The sequence below is a fragment of the Mustela nivalis genome (genome assembly GCF_964662115.1).
Source record: "Mustela nivalis genome assembly, chromosome: 6".
Taxonomy (NCBI): Eukaryota; Metazoa; Chordata; class Mammalia; order Carnivora; family Mustelidae; genus Mustela; species Mustela nivalis.
The window spans coordinates 148,946,754-148,965,019 of NC_139025.1; the positions used below are offsets into that span (position 1 = coordinate 148,946,754).

Sequence of the window (18,266 nt, forward strand, 5' to 3'; positions counted from 1 at the left end):
AGCTTTAGTGAGGCCTTCTCTATGGGAGGCCCTAGTGTAGACCCCTAGGGTGGCACCTGCCCTGTGGGAGGCCCTGGTGTAGACATCTCGGAGAACACACAGGTGAGACCCGGTGCTCTCTTGAGAAGGGGATGGGAGATAATAAATGTTCTTGTGCCCAAGTGCCAAATGTTTACACATTTTCATACACGGATATTCATGACTCCCCTGGGAGCTTATTGGCTCATCTGACTTCCCAGGCGGGGGCCCAGGCGATGGAATTTTCTCCCTCCCAAGAAACAAGATCGGTGGAGCTGGAAGAGTCGCCTCGAAACCACAATTCCACTGCAGACAAGTAGAATCTTCTTAGTGTTTTCTCCCTTCCAAAATGCTCTCACACCTGTACTTCAGGCATTCATTCTAGGCTTATGAGGTAGTTACGATGATTTTTTTTAGATACTATAAAATAATATATATGCATATGATATATAACATGTAATTAAGTATTGTGTATTATATTATAAAATAGATAATGATAGTGTAGAGTTATCCATATATAATTCTAGTACAAAATAGTAAAATATATAAATCATATATTACATAATATATATATTTTAAACTTGAAATACTGCATAGGTAAGATGCTTACACAGGGTCACACCAGCATTTCCAAACTCAGCATTCTGAATGAATGTGCCCCAGAACCAGAATTATTCAAGTGACCCACTTTTCAGGCTGTGCACTCCTGCATGTTTGTGTGTGTGTGTGTGTGTGTATAGTATGGGGTACTGTGTTTGGGGGGGATAAGGCTGAGGACAGGACGTTTGATTGGACATTGTATTAAAATTGATCAGGTTGAGACTAACAAAGAGTTTGATTTAAATAAGCTGTTTTTTATTTTGATTAACATTCATGGACCTCTTGTGTGCCCGGTTGTTAGAAATATTATTAAAATCCTTGATTATGCCCTCAAGAAACTTGCTGTAGACAGTGGGGGACTTGTAACCTAAGACCCTAGAGGATAGGCTGACCATACAGTACTATACATTCTTGTGACCAAGGGCTTAGCAGAAACCTACCATAGAGAAAGGTACCCAGGAGGGCTTGGGGGAATGAATGCATGAAGGCATGAATAAATGAATGAGCAAACAAATGAGTGAACAGCCTTTGGGTGAACCCTCCTGCTCCATGGCCAGGCTCCATAGGGTATCCATATTCTGAGTTCAAGTCTCCTCCAGTGGGTGACCCTCAGCACTTCCTGGGTCACTTGACCTCAGCTAGGAAGCGTCTGAGAGCTCCAAACATTGTGCTCTGCTAACCAGGCTCCATCTTTCCTGGGACACCAAGTCCCCACCCCATCTCTGACAGCCCAGGGGGGACATTTCATCTCTGCCTGGTAAATGGGTCCTCGACACCCCAGCTTAGCTTGTTGTTCTTATCCGTTGACCGTTGGGACCAGTATTTTGCCCTTGAACTCCCCACCTAGGGGCTAGAGTCAAGCTGCAGGATTTTGATGTGTCCCATGTGCCAGCTTCCTGGGTAGCTTTGGATCCCTTGAGTGGGTTTCCCCACATCGCACTCTGCCCTTCTGCCGGGGCACACTCTGCCCCTAGGACTTTGTGCTAGCCCTTCTCACTGAGCCCGACTGACCCTTGCCCCGGCACCACCTGTTTCCCATCACTGTGCACTTAGCCTGGTGGGCTGGCCTTCCTCCCAGACCTGCAGCTGCGTCTGCCCTACTCAGTGGTTAGCCTCAGTCCAGGCTTTGCTCCATCCCAGGCAAATTCCCGCTGCAGTTGAGCTGGTCCTGCCTGGCACCGTCACTAGACACGGCGGCCAGCACAGCCCCCGAGTGGGGGATTGCTGGGGACCAAGACAGCTTTGAAAGGAGCTGCACCAGAAGGGGACCACAGCCTACAGGGTGGCCCAGAGCCCAGATGGCCAGAACCAATGCCACGGGCCAGGGCAGGGAAGTCCAGAAGCAGAATCAAAGGGAGCAGCTGGAGTGGAAGAAAATCAGAACAGAACAGCAGAGCCATCCACTCATCTGTCTGCCAGGACCAGAGAGGCTGGACCCTCTTTATTCAGGGCAGCTCTTCCCTTAGAAGCGTCGCTTCTCCTGGGCTCTCCAGTGTGGCCCTGGCAGAGAGGACTTCTGGTGGCCGTGGGGAGGGAAGTGATGGATGCCATCTGCATGCTGGGCCATCCCAAATGCAGGAGCAGCTGCCCTGAGGCTGGTCTCTAGTGCTTAGACTGGGAGAGATGAGTGGGAGCCTAGAAGGCAAGCCTCTGTCCCAGAACTGTGCTGCTGCCCCTTCTGAGCCCAGACCCGGGGTTGCTCCCTCAGGCCTTGTTAGCTTCCCAGGTAATGCTGTTTGATTTCAGGAAGCTTCTAGAAGCAGGATGGAGAGGGAGACAAAGATTGGCGTGTGAGACAGACGGAAAAGGGGGCACCTCCCAGGGGCTCAGCGAGGGGCCACAAGCACCAGTGTGAGGTGCAGAGCCAAGACTGAGCAGGGGTGTGTCCCACCAAGGTGGAGGGGAGGGTTTGGTTTCCAGGGTGGTGCTTTTTATCAAGGTCAATTATGAAGCTGAAGAAATTTGAAGAAAGCAACAAATAAAAGTGGGTCAAGACACTTGCTATATGCTGGGTAAATTCATAGTCTGTGCCTCTCATTCAGTTGTCCCCATAACCCTGACGATCATCATTACTTTCACTCTGCAGGTGGGGCCGCAGTAGCCTGGACAGGCCAAGACACTTGCCCAAAGTCTCAGAACAGGTGAGCACCCAACACAGCGTCCCGGAACTGAGGCCCGTGTGACACAGAGTCCCCCATGTTGTGAGTCCCTGTGTGCTGGTGGAATGCAACACAGGCCACATACAAGTGGTACCTCTGTAGAATGGAACATCATTAGCCACAAACAAGAATGAAGTAGTGACACGCGCTACAGTTAATTGACTGCTGGACATGACGCTACTTGGAAGATGACAGCCACAAAGGGCCATATTGTCTATGACGCCATGTATAGGAAGCGTTCAGGATAGGCAAGTCTATATGGACAGGAAGTAGACAAGGGGTGGCCAGAGGCTGGGGACGTGGGCAGAGAAGAGGGGAGTGACTGTTGAATGGACATGGGGATTCCACTGGGCATGATGAGAAGGTTCTAGATTTAAACAGCAGTGAAGTTGGTATCCATGGTGAAGGTACTTAATGCCACAGGATTGTACACTTTAAAAATGCTTAAAATAGCAAATGGTATGTGTATTTATTGTACCACAATGAAAAAAGGCAAAAATAAAAAAACATAATCCTCTTTGAGCTCACTGGTAGGCAGGGGGTCTTGTACCTACATGCGGGGGAGGGAAGCCATTCCAGACATTCACAGAGGCTCTTGGGTGCTGTGTCCCTCTGTTGCTAACCTTGCTCAAAATGCTCCCAAGGCCTAGGATCAGCTAACACCAGTCAGTGAGCAGGGGTAAAGGGAGGCTGTGCCTTCCCAGATGCAAAAGTACAGAGTTTGCACGTACACTATTTGAATGCACGAGAACTTCCACATATACACAGGGAAGCAGGTGCCAGTAGAGAAAAACCTCATTCATTCACACCAATTACCCTAAGAGCAGCTACAGTTTGAGTGGTGATTGTGTGCTAGGCATGAGGCAAAGTGCTTTTGGTGTCTTTTATTTTTTACAGTAGTTCAGCAAAGGTGGCATTATCCTCTCCATTTTACTGATCGGGAAACTGAGAGTCTAGGGAATGAAGTGGTTTGCCGGAGACTACCACGTTGATGCCTCCATCACAGCGCAGGCATCCAAACCCCTTTTCTGACTTCAAAGTCCATGCATACCTAGGCAGAGAATGGTCTGTCGTTGAGAAAGTCCTGAGCTATACAATACGAATAAACTAACGCAATTTAATTTTTTTCAGATACATTCACTGAAAGCTTTTCCTGCTGGGGGTACCCAGATGGTAAGTATTACATATAAATTGCATGCTTGCTAGGGTTTGTTTGGAAGTTGAGCTCCTTTGTGCTGATTTGTGGTATAAAGGTTCACTTACTGGAAAAGAAATTACAGTTGACCCTTGACCATTGTGGGGGTGAGGGGCGGCAACCCCACACGCAGTTGAAAATCTGCATTTAGCTTTTGACCTCCCCCAAACTTAACAGCTAATAGCGAGAAGCCCAAAGACCGCTTTTTACTGCAATGTGCAATTTACTAGAGAGACCAACTGCTCAGGCCAACGTAAGCCTCACCCAGGGTTTTGAACGGATCTTGGCAACGCTTGTGCTCACGGGGACAGGAACAGGAGGGATTAGGGAAATACAGGTGAATTCATTCCATTATTACCCAATAGGGCATTTTTATGTCTGTTAACATTGCTCTGGACTGCAAATGGTGCCATGTATGGTCTGCGAGTGTTTGTATGCGTGAGTTTTGATAAGTTTTCACTTTTTCTGCTAGATTTGTGTGTATTTGATGGCCGTGAATCATACAATAGACTAGGATCTGCATATATTTAATGCACTCATGTTCCCAATCTCCAAAAAAATGTTTCAGTGTTTTTATGGAAAAGAATCTACCTACAAGTGGACCCACGTGGTTCAAATCCTTGTTGTGCAAGGGTCAGCTGTATTTGCAAAGAGAAACCAACTTCACCCAGCATGGAAAGTCAGCAATGCTAAATTAGAGGAGACCAATCAGTGAGGTTTTAGGGGGTGTCAGGTTTCATCACCATTCAGTCCCATTGAGGAGCAAATGCTCAACTTACTCTCATCTGCAGCCACCATCATCCTACAGTGTCAGGGATCCCCTTGCACCATTTTTCCCCCCATGGGGAGTGATTTTATATGTCCTGGGCACTCAGAGATGGAGTTGTCCACACGAGGCCGTTTGGATGGACTCAGCAAAGCCTTGGGAGCAAGGGAGATCTTCATCAGCTGGACCACTCAGCGGTCACCTGTGGTTGCTGTTGATGGAGGAGCCCTCACAGGATGGAGACGTACCTTTAGAACAGCTCCTCCACCGAGGCTCCACAGTGACCATCCAGTTAGTGGGGAGTATAGAGGAGAGATTGGCTTTGGGTCCAGTGACTCCCTAGAGCCAAGCGCCTATGGGGGTCTTCCCATGGGTTCTCCTCTGCCCCTACCTCTTTGGTCTCCTAGCACAGTGGGGAACATTGAGGTTAGTATTGTCTGCACCTGGTTCTATTCCTTTCCAGCCTATTGTCGTGGAACCCCATGCCCTGTCCTCTCATGCTCTCTCATTTTGATCCTTATGATCTTGCACTGGAAGTTTAGTTATTTTTCTCTGCGGTTCCCATTTTAACCACCCTAATAATTCTTGAAGCAATGGGAATGTCTCCAGCCTAGTGAGTTCCAAAGTAGAGTGCAAGATGATTCATTTAGGTATGAGAGAAAATATTAAGACTTCCATACATTTTTCCAAAAAATTTTAAATTCTGCTTTATTAGCTTTGGATATATATAAGTCGACAGTAGTGCATATATGTGTGTCTGTGTGTTCTAAGTAAATACATGGATATATGTTCAACTAGTAGAAATGTGCAATAAAAGAAATCCAGAAACTTCTATCCTAGGTGATTACAAAGGGTCAATATATGTAAAATGTGGAAAAGAAATTTAAAAAGAAATATAACTGTTTCAAGACATCATCAGCTTTTACTTATTTTGACACATGTTATCTTTGAAGACTGAGCATTCTCCTAGCAGAAATAACATTCTGTAGTTTCTGATGCAGTCCAGGCTGATACTCATCTACCTTAAAAAGTGTTCCAAAAAAAAAGTGCTCAGAGCACAATGACACCCATGGGCTGCATTGATCTCTGACCTCTAACAGGTATCAGAGAATAGGAGGGAGGCAGAGATTGTCACAAAATACCTGATTTGAGTTTTGATTTTGTAGCACTGCCCCTTCCATTCTATGGTTCTATGAAGGTTCTCACTTTACTGTGAAGCCCATCTCAGGATTTGGAGGTATGGGCGTGTACAAACCTGTGTGCCCTGTGGGGAGGAGAGGAAGATGCCCCTATGGGAAACATGCATATGGTCCATGGGATAATATGCACCCCAGAGCCTGGCTTTGTTGGCCCAGGATGCCCAGTGGTTGCAGAGCAAGGTTGAGTGCCCTGTGTGAACCTCAGCCTCGGGCGTGAGCATGAGTCGCACATGGGCTGCTGTCTTCCCTTGGCTCAGTACTCACTGAGATCACATTAAGACCTGGAGGCGTCTCATGGGGGAGAGAAGAATACAATTTTCTTATTGTACAATCCATTTCATTCCCAGCTGTGGGATTAAATTTATTCCTTTCTGAAGTGTTGTCTGTGTGTATAAATCATTTAAGTTTATATGTTTTCGTTGCTGTGGCAACTGTGTGGCTAATTGAATTCCAAAGTGTCTTTCTCGATTTCAAAGCCATGATAAAGAGCCACAGCACTTAACAGTGGGAGTCAGAACAGAGGCAGAAGAGGAGGTGGAAGCAAAATTTAAATGACACATTCTCCCACTGGCTCTGTTGAGCCAAGCAAGGGAGCAGATTTCTTCTAAAGTGAAGGATTGATGAACGGCTTCTCTGCAGAAGAACCTGCATCCTCTGGCCCAGAAGCTTCAGGTCTCCCTCTTGTGCTGCCTGACTTACTCAGTCTGCCAAGGGCAGGGACTGAATCTTTTCACATGGGGGTTTACTAGAAGTTAGCAAACACCTGTCCAGTAAAACTTCTTGGATGGGTGGACAAACAGATGGGTGGAGGGTGGGTGAACGGTTGGATGAATGGACAGAGAGATGGGTGGATGGATGGATGGATGGAAGGACGGACAGACAGGTGGATGGATGGGTAGACAGATGGATGGATGGACAGATGTATGGATGGGTGGACAGACGGACAAGTGGGAGGATCGATGGATGGATGGGATGATGGATGGATGGTCAGATGAATGAACAAATGGATGGTTGGATGGATGGATGGACAGGTGGATGGATGGACGGATGGATGGATGGATGGATAGGATGGATGGATGATTGGATGGATGGATGGTTGGACAGATGGACGACGGACAGATGGATGGATGGACAGATGGGTGGTGGGATGGATAGATGGACAGACAGATGGATGGATGGGTGGATAATGGATGGGAAAAGGATTACCAGAGGCAATGGAAAAGCAAGCTGATATTTTTAAGGGACTATCCAGTTCTAGGCACAGTGTGATATACTTATCACAAACCCAAAGCAACCCATATAAGCAGGTGTAGTTATTCCCATTTTATAGATGAAGAAACTTCAGACTTCAGTTTAGGGAATTTGTCTAGTGAACCTCTGGTTATGTAGCAGATTCAGAATATACTCAAGTTTATAAAACTCTAATTCTACATTTTCAACTCTATTTTACTAGCTCCCCCAATCAGAATCAATGGACCACATCCTCCTGCAGCATCTCCCCATCTGTAGTGGTTTCCTCTTCCTTTCTCTCCCTTCTTTTCCCCTTCCTTTCTTCCTTTATCTTCCCTCCCTTTTCTTCCTTCCTTCTTCTTTCTCTTTCTTTTCTTTTTTTCTTCTTCTCTCTTTTTCTTCCTTCCCTCTTTCTCTCCGTTGATTTTATACTTTCTTGAACAATTCTACTCTTATTTGTGAATATGATATATGCATACAAAAAAATTAGACAATACAGAAAAAATAAAAGGGTGGGGAAAATAAATCACCAAATATCTCACCACCCAGAAATAATACTCCCACTGGATGAGCGTTGTTACAAGCCTCCCTCTTTTTATATACAGAACATAGATAATGTTTTTATATGTACTCTAATATACTTTCTATTTTACATGAAATTATTGAGTTGAGTTATGGCTAAACTTTCCCCACTTCTGTTTACTCATCATAAGCAACAGTAATTACTAAAAATTAATCCACAGTTGATATAAAAATTTGATGAAAACATTAAAATGTTGAAGTTGTTTTTGAAATTATTTGTTTCATTTTAGACTTTGACTAACACCATTGACTAACACCCAATGAGGAGAAATGAGAAAAATTCTTACAAGGACTCCCACCAAATTTTACTTACTTACAGCATAATTTTTATATTGTCTATTTTTATATTATTTCATGTTTTTTTCAACCATTGTTTCCACAATAATTAAAATAGCTGCAATTTTTATTTGATTTCACAAGCACAAGAATTCACTGTGAACCCTACAGGTTCTTCTGGAAATGTTTTCTTGTCTTTGTTCAGAGGGGACAGGGGAGCAACACAGTGACCCTTTCTGTCCTTCGACTTCCTACCTCGGTGACAATTTTCCCAAGTTTAGAAAATACTTAGGTCCTGCATTCTTTGTTAGACCCTGGGGCAGTCATTCCAGTCTTCTAACACAGACGATTTAACCAGTATTTCCTCTCCTAACCAGAGCTCTGTGTTTAACATCTGGATGAACAGATTTCATCCTCATAGAGTTTCGTCTTGTTTTTGTCTCTGCTTTTAAGTAGAGTCCCCTCATAGCGGCCCTGATTTGTATAGCAACAAAGCTGCCCATAATTTCCTTGAGTCACACTTTCTTTCCCTAAGAAACCTTACAGACACAGTCCTGTTGCCTCAACGCATTGATTTTGATGTGAAAAGACATGAGACCACACTGATCTTCACTCCTTGAAGAAGACTTGCCTTCTCATTCCTGTCTGCCTCAAAATTCTTTCTTTGTATAAGAAATTAAACAATTTAAGCAGAAAATGTCTTTGTTCCCTTCGAATACAGTTTGACCTTTTAATGAACAAAGTCAGCCCTTCCTAAATTTAAGGATAATTTTCTTTTGTTATAAATTCAAATAGTATTTCTATTCCACTTGTTGGATTCTCTTCTTCAAAGAGAGCACTTAATCTGAGCTGCCTTACCTTTGACATTCGTATCTATTCCCTTGTCTTTACTTGCACAGGGACTTCCTTTGTGTCGTTATTTCTATTTCAACTGTATCCCCTATGTTCTTTGCTGTCTTTGCTGGTTTTGATCTATTTATTAATTCTGAAAGCATGAGGCTGTTGCTCTTCAGTCTGTTTTCTTAATTCCTGAAGGTCCCCCTTTCCTCTTTCAGTCTGCTGTGAATCCTCTAATTCTAAAGTTTACTCTGCTAAATTTTTATTATTCCTTCTGTGATTCTGAGTGCTCTTGGAGAACTTCGTTTCTATTTTCTCTGGCCAAGACTTAGCTCTCTGAATGTGTTTTGCGTGTCATTTTCCTTTTACCCATCTATTGATCCATCATCAATCCAGCTGTCTCTATTTTTTTAGTCTATATATCTATAGAACTTTGTTTTGTGGATATGTATGTACATAGAGTGCATCACTGCATCTTTTAACTAGTTCTTTCTTAACATGGGCATGTTCCGACTTTCTATTTATTCTGATCCAGAGTGGGTGAATTCTCTTGGCACTCTTCCTACCTTAATTGAAATCATCATCTATCATCAGGAGTTTGTGGTTGAGTATTGTGGGTTATCAGTTTTTCTGTAGAAATCCAAGGAGGAAAGGACTCAAGTCTTGATCCTAGCAAGGATCAAGTTTTTGGAAGTCTTGGTGGGGTGCAAATGTCCTTTGACAGAACACTTGGCTGCTATCCCAGCCATGACTGGACACCCTGGAGGTGTGGTTGGGTCTCTCCCCAGATAGAGTGGAGCCCTGGGCCCTAGGGGGCTCTAACCAAGTTCCCTGCCTCTGATGAGAGTCTCACCCAGTCATCAGGGGCTTCTACACCACAGGGCTTGCCCCTGGTTTCCTGCACTCCCTTGGCCACTTATTTGCAAATCTCAGCATTTTTTTTTTTTTTTCAAATTACATCGTTTCTCCAGCATCCCTTCTGGAGGTCGGGGGGAGGACGAGAAACCATCTAAAGTCTGCCTGGATGTTCGTTGTTACAACCACCATTTTTTAAAGTTTATTGCATGAGATTATACCCCAGTCCCTATTTGTTTCCTCCTAGTTAATTGTTTTCAGGTTCTTTCTCTTTTTATTTTCTTTTTTAATTATTGAGAGAGAGAGATTCTGTGCCTGTGTTTAACTCCATCATCTTTATACAGATAGTCTCTCTTAGTTTATGATTCCTTTAAACAACATAATGATTTCTTTAAATAGCATAAACAACAAGATTTCTTTAAGCCATAGTAATGTCCTTGGGTTTAGATGGCCTGCAGACCTTGGTGTGAAACACATCTCCACCCCTTATGACAGTATTTTATAACCAAGATCAATTTTCCTGTCCCAGGGGACATTCGACAATGTCCAGAGAATTTAGATTATCATGACTGGGGGATTCTACTGGCATCTAGTGGGTAGGAGCCAAGGATGTTCCTGAACATCCTTTAGAGTACCATCTGGTGTTCCCATACTCATAGGAAAGCTACCCACGGCAAAGGATGACCTGGCTCTGTCAATGTGGTCAAGGTTGAGAAACCTTGCCTTAATAGCTAAGGGCATTTGGGCAATTTTTTTTAACTTCCGCAAATTTTAGCAACTTTGTCTCTACAGTGAACGTCCAAGGGATGCCTGGATGGCTCAGCTGGTTGAGCATCTGCTTTTAGCTCATGACATGATCCCAGAGTCCTGGGATCGAGTCTCCCTGCTGAGCAGGAAGCCTACTTCTCCCTCTGACTGCTGCTCACCCTGCTTGTGCTCCCTCTCTCTCTCTCTGACAAATAAATAAAATCTTTAAAAAACTAAAATGAATGTCTAAGACCATTGATAAATGACAAGTTTTTAACTTTAATGATCATTTAACAAAATGATAATACCTTTCATTATTATCACCAGCATTATGTAGTAGCAATAAAATTGACATTTTCTGAAAAGCTGTAAATATGCAAGCAATTATCTCACCTGTTCTGACCCTTAATGATTGTGGACAGAGTTGAACTCACTTTGACGGCAGCATTGTCTTTTGTTACTCTACCATTTCTGCTGTTGTTTGGTTGGTTGGTGGGTTGGGTGTTGTTTTAACTTACACTGTTTACCTTTTTCTTTTTAAAGAATCTTTGGATGTTTATAAGAAAACCAGCTCCTTCTTGCCTTTTTTTAAAAACTGCAATTATGTCTTTTGCTTGCCTCCTTTTATGTAAATGCTTCCTATTACACACTCCTCCAAACTCACTCAGCTCTACCCAGCAAGAAGTAGGCAGGCCCTGGAGTGTACAGAATTCTTTTTAGAGATCACCCAATTCTTGCCTTTTGCAGGTAGAAAAACGGAGTCTCAGCTTATGGAGGCTCTGGTGCCAGGATCAAAGAGTGAAGGAGGAACAGCTTTCAACAAGACGGCCAGAGAATTTGATGCTGGTGTTGGATCAGAGGGGACCTGGTAAGGATTCTGACTTTGATTCTGTGTGTGGGGGGGAAAGGGCTTAAATGTTTTGCTTTGTCTTACTGGAAGAGAGTGGTCATAGTTTAAAGAGGTCCAGTGTTGGTTGTCTGCTGTGTAGCTAATAGTACAGAAAATTATCTTACAATGCTCCTATCTTAAAACCAGTAAAGTGGTTGGTGTTAAGATGACTGCCCAAGAATAAGATGGCTGGATACTAAGACCACCTGACTCTTCATCTTTGCTTTCAAGGCATCAAGGCAACATGACCATGTCTCAGAGCTCATGGAAGGAGCCCACCCAGGCCCATAAATGTAACACAGGAAAGGGGAACTGTGGTCCTGGTCTTAGACTCCCCGGCTCTGCAACCTCATCTAACTAGCCCAGACCTGCCTTCCCACAGGAGGCCTGGCGGGAGCCTGGAATGTGTGCTCAGCCATGGGCAGGTATATAAGTGACTGCCTGTCCTGTGAGTTTAGAACTTTTTTTCTTTTTTTTTCGAAGACTTTATTTTCTTGAGAAAGAGACACAGACAGTGTGCATGAGAGAGCGAGGACAAGTGGGTTGAGGGCGACAGAAGCAGGTCTTGATCCCAGGACCCCAGGATCATGATCTGAGGTGAAGGCAGATGCTCAACCAACTGAGGCCCCCCAAGTGCCCCTGTAAGTCCTGTGAGTCTCTAAAGGCAGAACATTGTAGAAAGAGCATAAACTTCGGAGTCGGATAGATCGAGGTTGAAATTCCGCCTCTGCCATTTACTAGCTGAGTGACATTAGGCAAATCAATTAATCTCTCTGAGGTTCAGTTTTCTCCTTTAGAAAATGGGAATAATAAGTTCCACCAAAGCACCCAGCAGATGGACCTTACAGGGTAGCTTTCACTTTTCCCTGCCCCTTTCTATCACTTCGTTTTTGACAGGGGGATAAATTTTTACTTTTGTAAAATGGAGTCCTGTTTGGAAGCTCTGGGAGCTGTTATTATTCCTGATCCATTAGTGGCTGCCTGTGACGTTCCCTTTCTGTGACAGTCAGAGACAAATAGCCATGACCAGGCTGTGGGAAGCGGAGCAGAGATGGATGGAATTTGGGCAATGCTTGGAGAAGTGTGGAAGTCAGGCTTTTCTTTTATTGTTTGATTTAATGAATCTTAAAAGGGCTTTACCTTGGGAGGCACAAATCAGTAATGTCATATCAGTGTTGTCAGGGGCTTTTCTGTCCACTTCTATAAAGAGAAAGCCTACCAGAGAGCATCCAAGCCCAGCCAGAGAGACACTGGGTTCTTAGAGAGGTGTGTGATGGAGACCACTCACCACCAGATGAAGAAAGAGATGAGGATGGTGATGATGGTGATGGTGAGGATGACTTCTGCCATTTATTTAGACCCACTAGGTGCAAGTCATTGCATTAAACACTTCGTGTATGTCCTCACACAACCCCATATTGTAAGCCTAACATAGATATGACTATGCATCTTTTACATATGAAAAAATACTGAGGCCAAGAGTTGCTAATGCCTTGTTCAAGATACCCACTCAGTTAATGGATAGGGAAGGCTTTGGGCAGCATTTTTCCTTCCTACTTATTTGAGGGACAGAGTGGTGATGAAGAAATCAGAAATTTTCCTTGAGAAATCCACAGAGGTAATCCCTAACAGGAACATTTTATTTGCAGTTAGGTAGACATAGGTTTGAATTCTGCCGTCGCCTCACACCTGACTTTTTCCTACAGCAAGGAAGATGAGTGTTTCTGAGTCTTGGTGTCCTCATCTGGAAAGGTGCAGATAAAAGTAGATAAGTCACGGGCACCTGGCTGGCACAGTTAAGCAAAATCGACTATTGATTTGGGTTCAGGTCATGATCTCAAGGTCGTGAGACTGGGCTCCAGATCGGACTCCACACTGAACAGGTCTCTGCTTGGGATTGATTCTCTCCTTCTCCCTCTACCTGTTCCCCTTCTCTCTTTCTCTTTCTCTCTCTTTCAAAGGGAAGGAGGGAGGGAGGGAGGGAAGAAGGAAGGAAGGAAAGAAAAAAGGAAAAGGAAGGAAAGGAAAGGGGAATGGGAAGGGGAAAAAGAGACAAGTCATAGGTGGTGATTATGATGCCTCAGCGAGGGTTCATCAGGGTGCCTGTCTGGTGCACAGGAAGTACTTGGTGAAAACTAGCTTCTTTCTCAGGGACTTAGACAAGGGGCCCAAGCAGGGAAAGCTCTGGGTAGGAGTCCAGATGGGGACTGGAACTGAGGGAGATCCCAACTGTGAACATAACACCAGGAAAGCAACACAACAGTATAATGGAAAGGGGCCTTCTTTCTCTAGAAAAAAACTGAAGTTCCTATGAAAGAGATGTAGCCAGGTTTTTTAAAAATACCCTTTGTCTCCGAGAAATTTGCTGATCAGCTATTTCTGGATGATATACCCTACATTTAGAGAGGGAGTGGAAAACACCATCATGACTCCTTCTAGGTCTTCTGGCCAACTTTTGATCTCTCCCATTTTAACAAGAGAATCTTTGTGGACATTTGAGAGTAACTTCTCATCCTGACTCCTTTGATTATGCTTAAATAACCATGGTGAGACCATCAACTCAAGACAAGTGAGTCTGACTCTCTTCTGTCCATGTGAACCTATGCCCCATCCAAGAATTGAAGACTAGTGTTTTTTTTGATCCCACCTGTGGGCTAGAATGGAGGAATAAGGAAAATGACACTTCATCCAGGAAGGGTCTAGCATGTTATAGCCCACTCCATCAGACCTCTTTCACGTGGCCAAATACTATGTTTACTCTAAGTTACTCTGTCATTTACTCCCACTGCTTCTGAATCACAAGAGACATCCATCATAGATGTCCAAATTTCTAACACATACACAGGTGTTTGGCAAAAGGCACAAGAAGCAATAGTGAAGTCTTCTCCCTTTGGGATGTCGGGACCCTAGCTTCACTCTGACAAATAAAACCAGGGGCTCAGAACCCAGCTCATCCCAAAAAAGGACAGAGTCCCTCATGAGCATATCATCAATAAATACTGGAGCAGTTGCCATGAAATTCCAATCAGAAGAATTTATAATGTGAAGTCAGATATTATATAGTGAGAAATAAATAAACAGAAATTGTCAGTCAAACTCCTGGCAGCTGGGGCCAGCATCAGTGGCAGTAAATGAACTAACTCCATAAATCACATTTATGATCAGCCCCATTGCGCATAACTTTGCCAGTGGGGCTTTCCATTATGTAGCAGAAGACAATGGCTTGTTGCATCTCATTGAGACAGGAAATGAGCGGAGCCACTTGTCTCTGGTGTCAGACCATGATTGAGACATCACCCTGCTCCCTGGGGCAATGTATGCAAAAGGTCCTAGGAGAAGGTTACTGGCTTCCTACCTGGAGTAAAATCCAGAATAAGGTCAAGGCTCCTGCTGAATGCTGGTTAGAGGTATCTCAAAGCCCTAGAACTTACCATACATGACATAAGGGCAAAAAGAGTGAGAAGTTGACTCCATTCCTGGAGGAGTGATGCGAGTCATTTTATCAAAGACTCTTCTCTTGGTCATCATCCCAGTCATGAACTAAAATTCTGTCCTCCATTGCTTTCCCTCTGCATCCTATTATATCCTTGCTCTCAGCAATCTAGACCATCCTCTGTTCACTCTGGGATACAGAGTACAGGGAAGTTCTCCAGGCTCTAACACATTATAGTACATCTAACATAGGAGCACTCCTACATTTATTACATGAAAAAATGAACAAATGATTATCCTAAAAGAGTCTTAGAAACTGCATTTCTCTTCTGTTTTCTTGCCTTAGAACCCTCCACTGTGGTCTTGGGCAAAAATTTCTATCCACGTAATCGGAAGTATACAGTGGTGAGGGAGACTTTGTATGTTAAGCCCAGCCGCTGGGTTCAAACTTTGCCTCTGCCTCAAGTAACTGGGCAGCCTTGGACACTTACCTAACCTCTGAGGCTTGACAAGCACATCTGTATAACAGAAATATTAATATCTGTCCCCCTCAAAAGAATTAAAGCTTGGCAAATAGCGATTTTAGACCTAAGTATGAATGCCCAGTACCCTGCCCTGGCACCTTTCCTACTCCATGGCCTCTTTCTGTTATATTGTAGCATTTGTCAGCTAAGACTACTTGAGCTGGAGTGATTAAAGGGGTGTGTGCATGTTCTCAAAAGTCTGAAGAGAAAAGGACTATGACTAAGACACTCAGAGATTCGTCAGTTTAATCCAAAGACCACGCTTTCTCCTTGTGGTATGGCTATCTGGCAATGAGCTGTAGTCAGAAGATGGCCTTATCCAGCAAATTCTCCCAGAGTATACCATCCAGCTTTCCATAATAAGACTAAAACTCCCAGAGAATCTTCCAAGGAAACTGCCCCTCCCTGCTTCACTGCTTTAAAATCATGCCCAGGCCCATGCAGCTCATCAGCAAGTAGCAAGCAGGGCAGTAATTAGACACTCTGCTGAGCCCTGCAGTGGCGATTTGAATAAATGAGAACATTGCAAGTCTTGGTGATGGAGGGAAAAGAGAGGCTAAAATAGAACATCTCCCTGGTTAATAGCTAAGTAACCTTGAGCATCCCAATAGGTCGAAGGAACAGGGTATGGCCCAGGCCAAGGGGCGCCTCCATGCCTTGAAACATTAAGATAATGTGTTCTGAGAGGCTCAAGCAGTATTCCTGGGAGCTCCCTCCCATATATGTCCACAATCCATACCAAGAATTAACCCCTCAGCAAGGACACCAGCTTTGATAAATTTGCATTTCTTCCTTATGTCTAATGAGTGCAACCTGGCACTTCTTCCATGGACACCATGAGAGGCAACCTCCGGGTTTAGTTTCAAGGATGGCCAGTTGTTGTTTCAGAAGTTTGTTAGGTGATTGTTTCTTTGTGTCACCCCTGGGGTCATGATTTTTTTTTTTAAAGATGATGTCTTTATAAGACAACATTATTAGCCATATCCTCCAGTATGGAAAGAGGCTTTTATCTGGGAGATTGTTTCAGTTTTTATTAATCTGAGAATCCTAGCTACAGGGTAGTGGAATGAGATTATCAGTCAAGGACCTTCTAGGTCCAGAAGTCCATGAACTTATCCAATCCTTGGATTCTTATTCCAAAATCAATGCCAAATACTGGGTGACAAGGGTGTGAGGACACTTGAAAGTGTAGATGCCTTTGGACTTTGCGTGGAGCCTTTCTTTGGTCTTTGTGTAAAGCCGGAAGGACTCCCTGGAAAAGGATGGACAGAGGGTTTCAGGTGTGTGATATAGGATCTACTGTCTCTCCATGCAGTTCAGTCCATTGCCATCTCTCATCTACATAGTGGAAAAGCCACGCCACCAGGACTAGACTTTAGAGGGTCTTCCAACTCTACTTTGAGAAGCATCTATCGTTATCCTCAGTGGCCCACTGCTGACATCGATGTTGCCAAGGGAAGTCACAGACGCAAGAGCAGCCACAGACTGGGGAGGAGAGATATTTACTCACAACTTCTATATTGTCAGATTGCTCAGGATTCTGGATCCTGAGTGGTTTGGTAAGTGAAGTTTACAAGGCATAGTGGTAGCACTTGAAATAGCATAATGGGTCTTGGAGAATGAGAAATTCAATTCAACTCAATGATGTCTGTTAAGTATGTACTATGCACATATCACTGTACAGACAATATTAGCCCTTGCCTGGAAAGATTTAATCTAAGTCCCACTTGCTTATAAGAAAAAAGTGTATATACCGAGGATTTTTGTCCCAGGTCTACGAGGGGCCCAATTATGACCTGGTAATTATATGACCATGTGGCAAGGGCCAGGTGAGAAGTATAGTTTATTATGAGGGGCAACTGAAGGAAAACTGTTTCTGTCCTTTAGGGATGCCAGCTTCTTTCAAAGGGGTAGAACTTTCAAAAAAGGCCATTTGGGTTTCTTCCCACTCAGAGCTATATATATTATATATTTTTTGAAAATTTGAGCAGCTATTCTAAGAGTGGTGACATGATTGCTACATGAAGATTACAGAGAGGTTTCTGTTGTCTTCTGAGACACGGATATGATGTGGCAACTTGATCCTTAGCAATGGGCTTTGAAGGGGGAGATGCTTAAGGAAAATGGACAAGTTTACCATGTGGTGCAGACAAGTAGCTGGTCTAGAAAGGGTTAAAACATGACCTGGGTTCTTGATTTTCCTGAATCTAACTCTTCTTTTAATATCAGGTGATGTATATGTGATAAAATCTAACTGGTAGCTTTCAACCACAACAGCTTTGCCCCCCTGGGGGACATCAAGCGATGTTTGGAGACATTTCTGGCTGATAGACACACCCTGGGAGGGGGACAGAGGAGTAGGAGTGCTTCTAATAAAAATGCTAATAAATGTCCTACAAGGCACATGTTAGCCCCCCATGTCAGAGAATTCTCTGGTCCAAAATATCAATTGTGATGAGATGGAGGAAGTCTGGCTTAAATCTTTCCAAGCCTCTGCTGACCTGTCATGATTGAAATTATAACCTGAACCTCCCTGCCACTCTCCCACAACCCATCTGTGCTTTTATTTATTTATTTATTTATTTATTTATTTGACAGAGATCACAAGTAGGCAGAGAGGCAGGCAGAGAGAGAGAGAAGGAAGCAGGCTCCCCACCGAGCAGAGAGCCCAATGCGGGGCTCGATGCAAGAACCCTGGGATCATGACCTGAGCCAAAGGCAGAGGCTTTAACCCATGGAGCCACCCAGGTGCCCCCCCTTCTGTGCTTTTGAAAGAAATTAATGGAATGAAGTCTTGAAATTTCATTATCGGAAATACATTCTATGAAGGAAAGGAAAAAGAAAGATGTGGAGACAGGAAGGGAAATTGGAAAGAAAAGAAGAAGGAGAAGGAGTTTTAAAGTAACTAGATGTTCAGGTACATGGGTGGCTCAGTCAATTAAGCAGCTGACTCTTGA

General features: G+C 43.9%; 1 long non-coding RNA gene across 1 annotated transcript in view; it reads left to right on the top strand.

Annotated features, from left to right (window-relative positions):
• Window positions 1–355: 355 nt before the first annotated feature.
• The window catches only part of LOC309867313, a 34,660-nt gene continuing 16,749 nt past the window's right edge, over window positions 356–18,266 (top strand). The window contains exons 1-4 of the long non-coding RNA XR_014313106.1: window positions 356–412; window positions 2,705–2,759; window positions 3,909–3,950; window positions 11,212–11,332. This is a non-coding gene — a long non-coding RNA (uncharacterized lncRNA). The remainder of the gene's footprint in view (window positions 413–2,704; window positions 2,760–3,908; window positions 3,951–11,211; window positions 11,333–18,266) is intronic.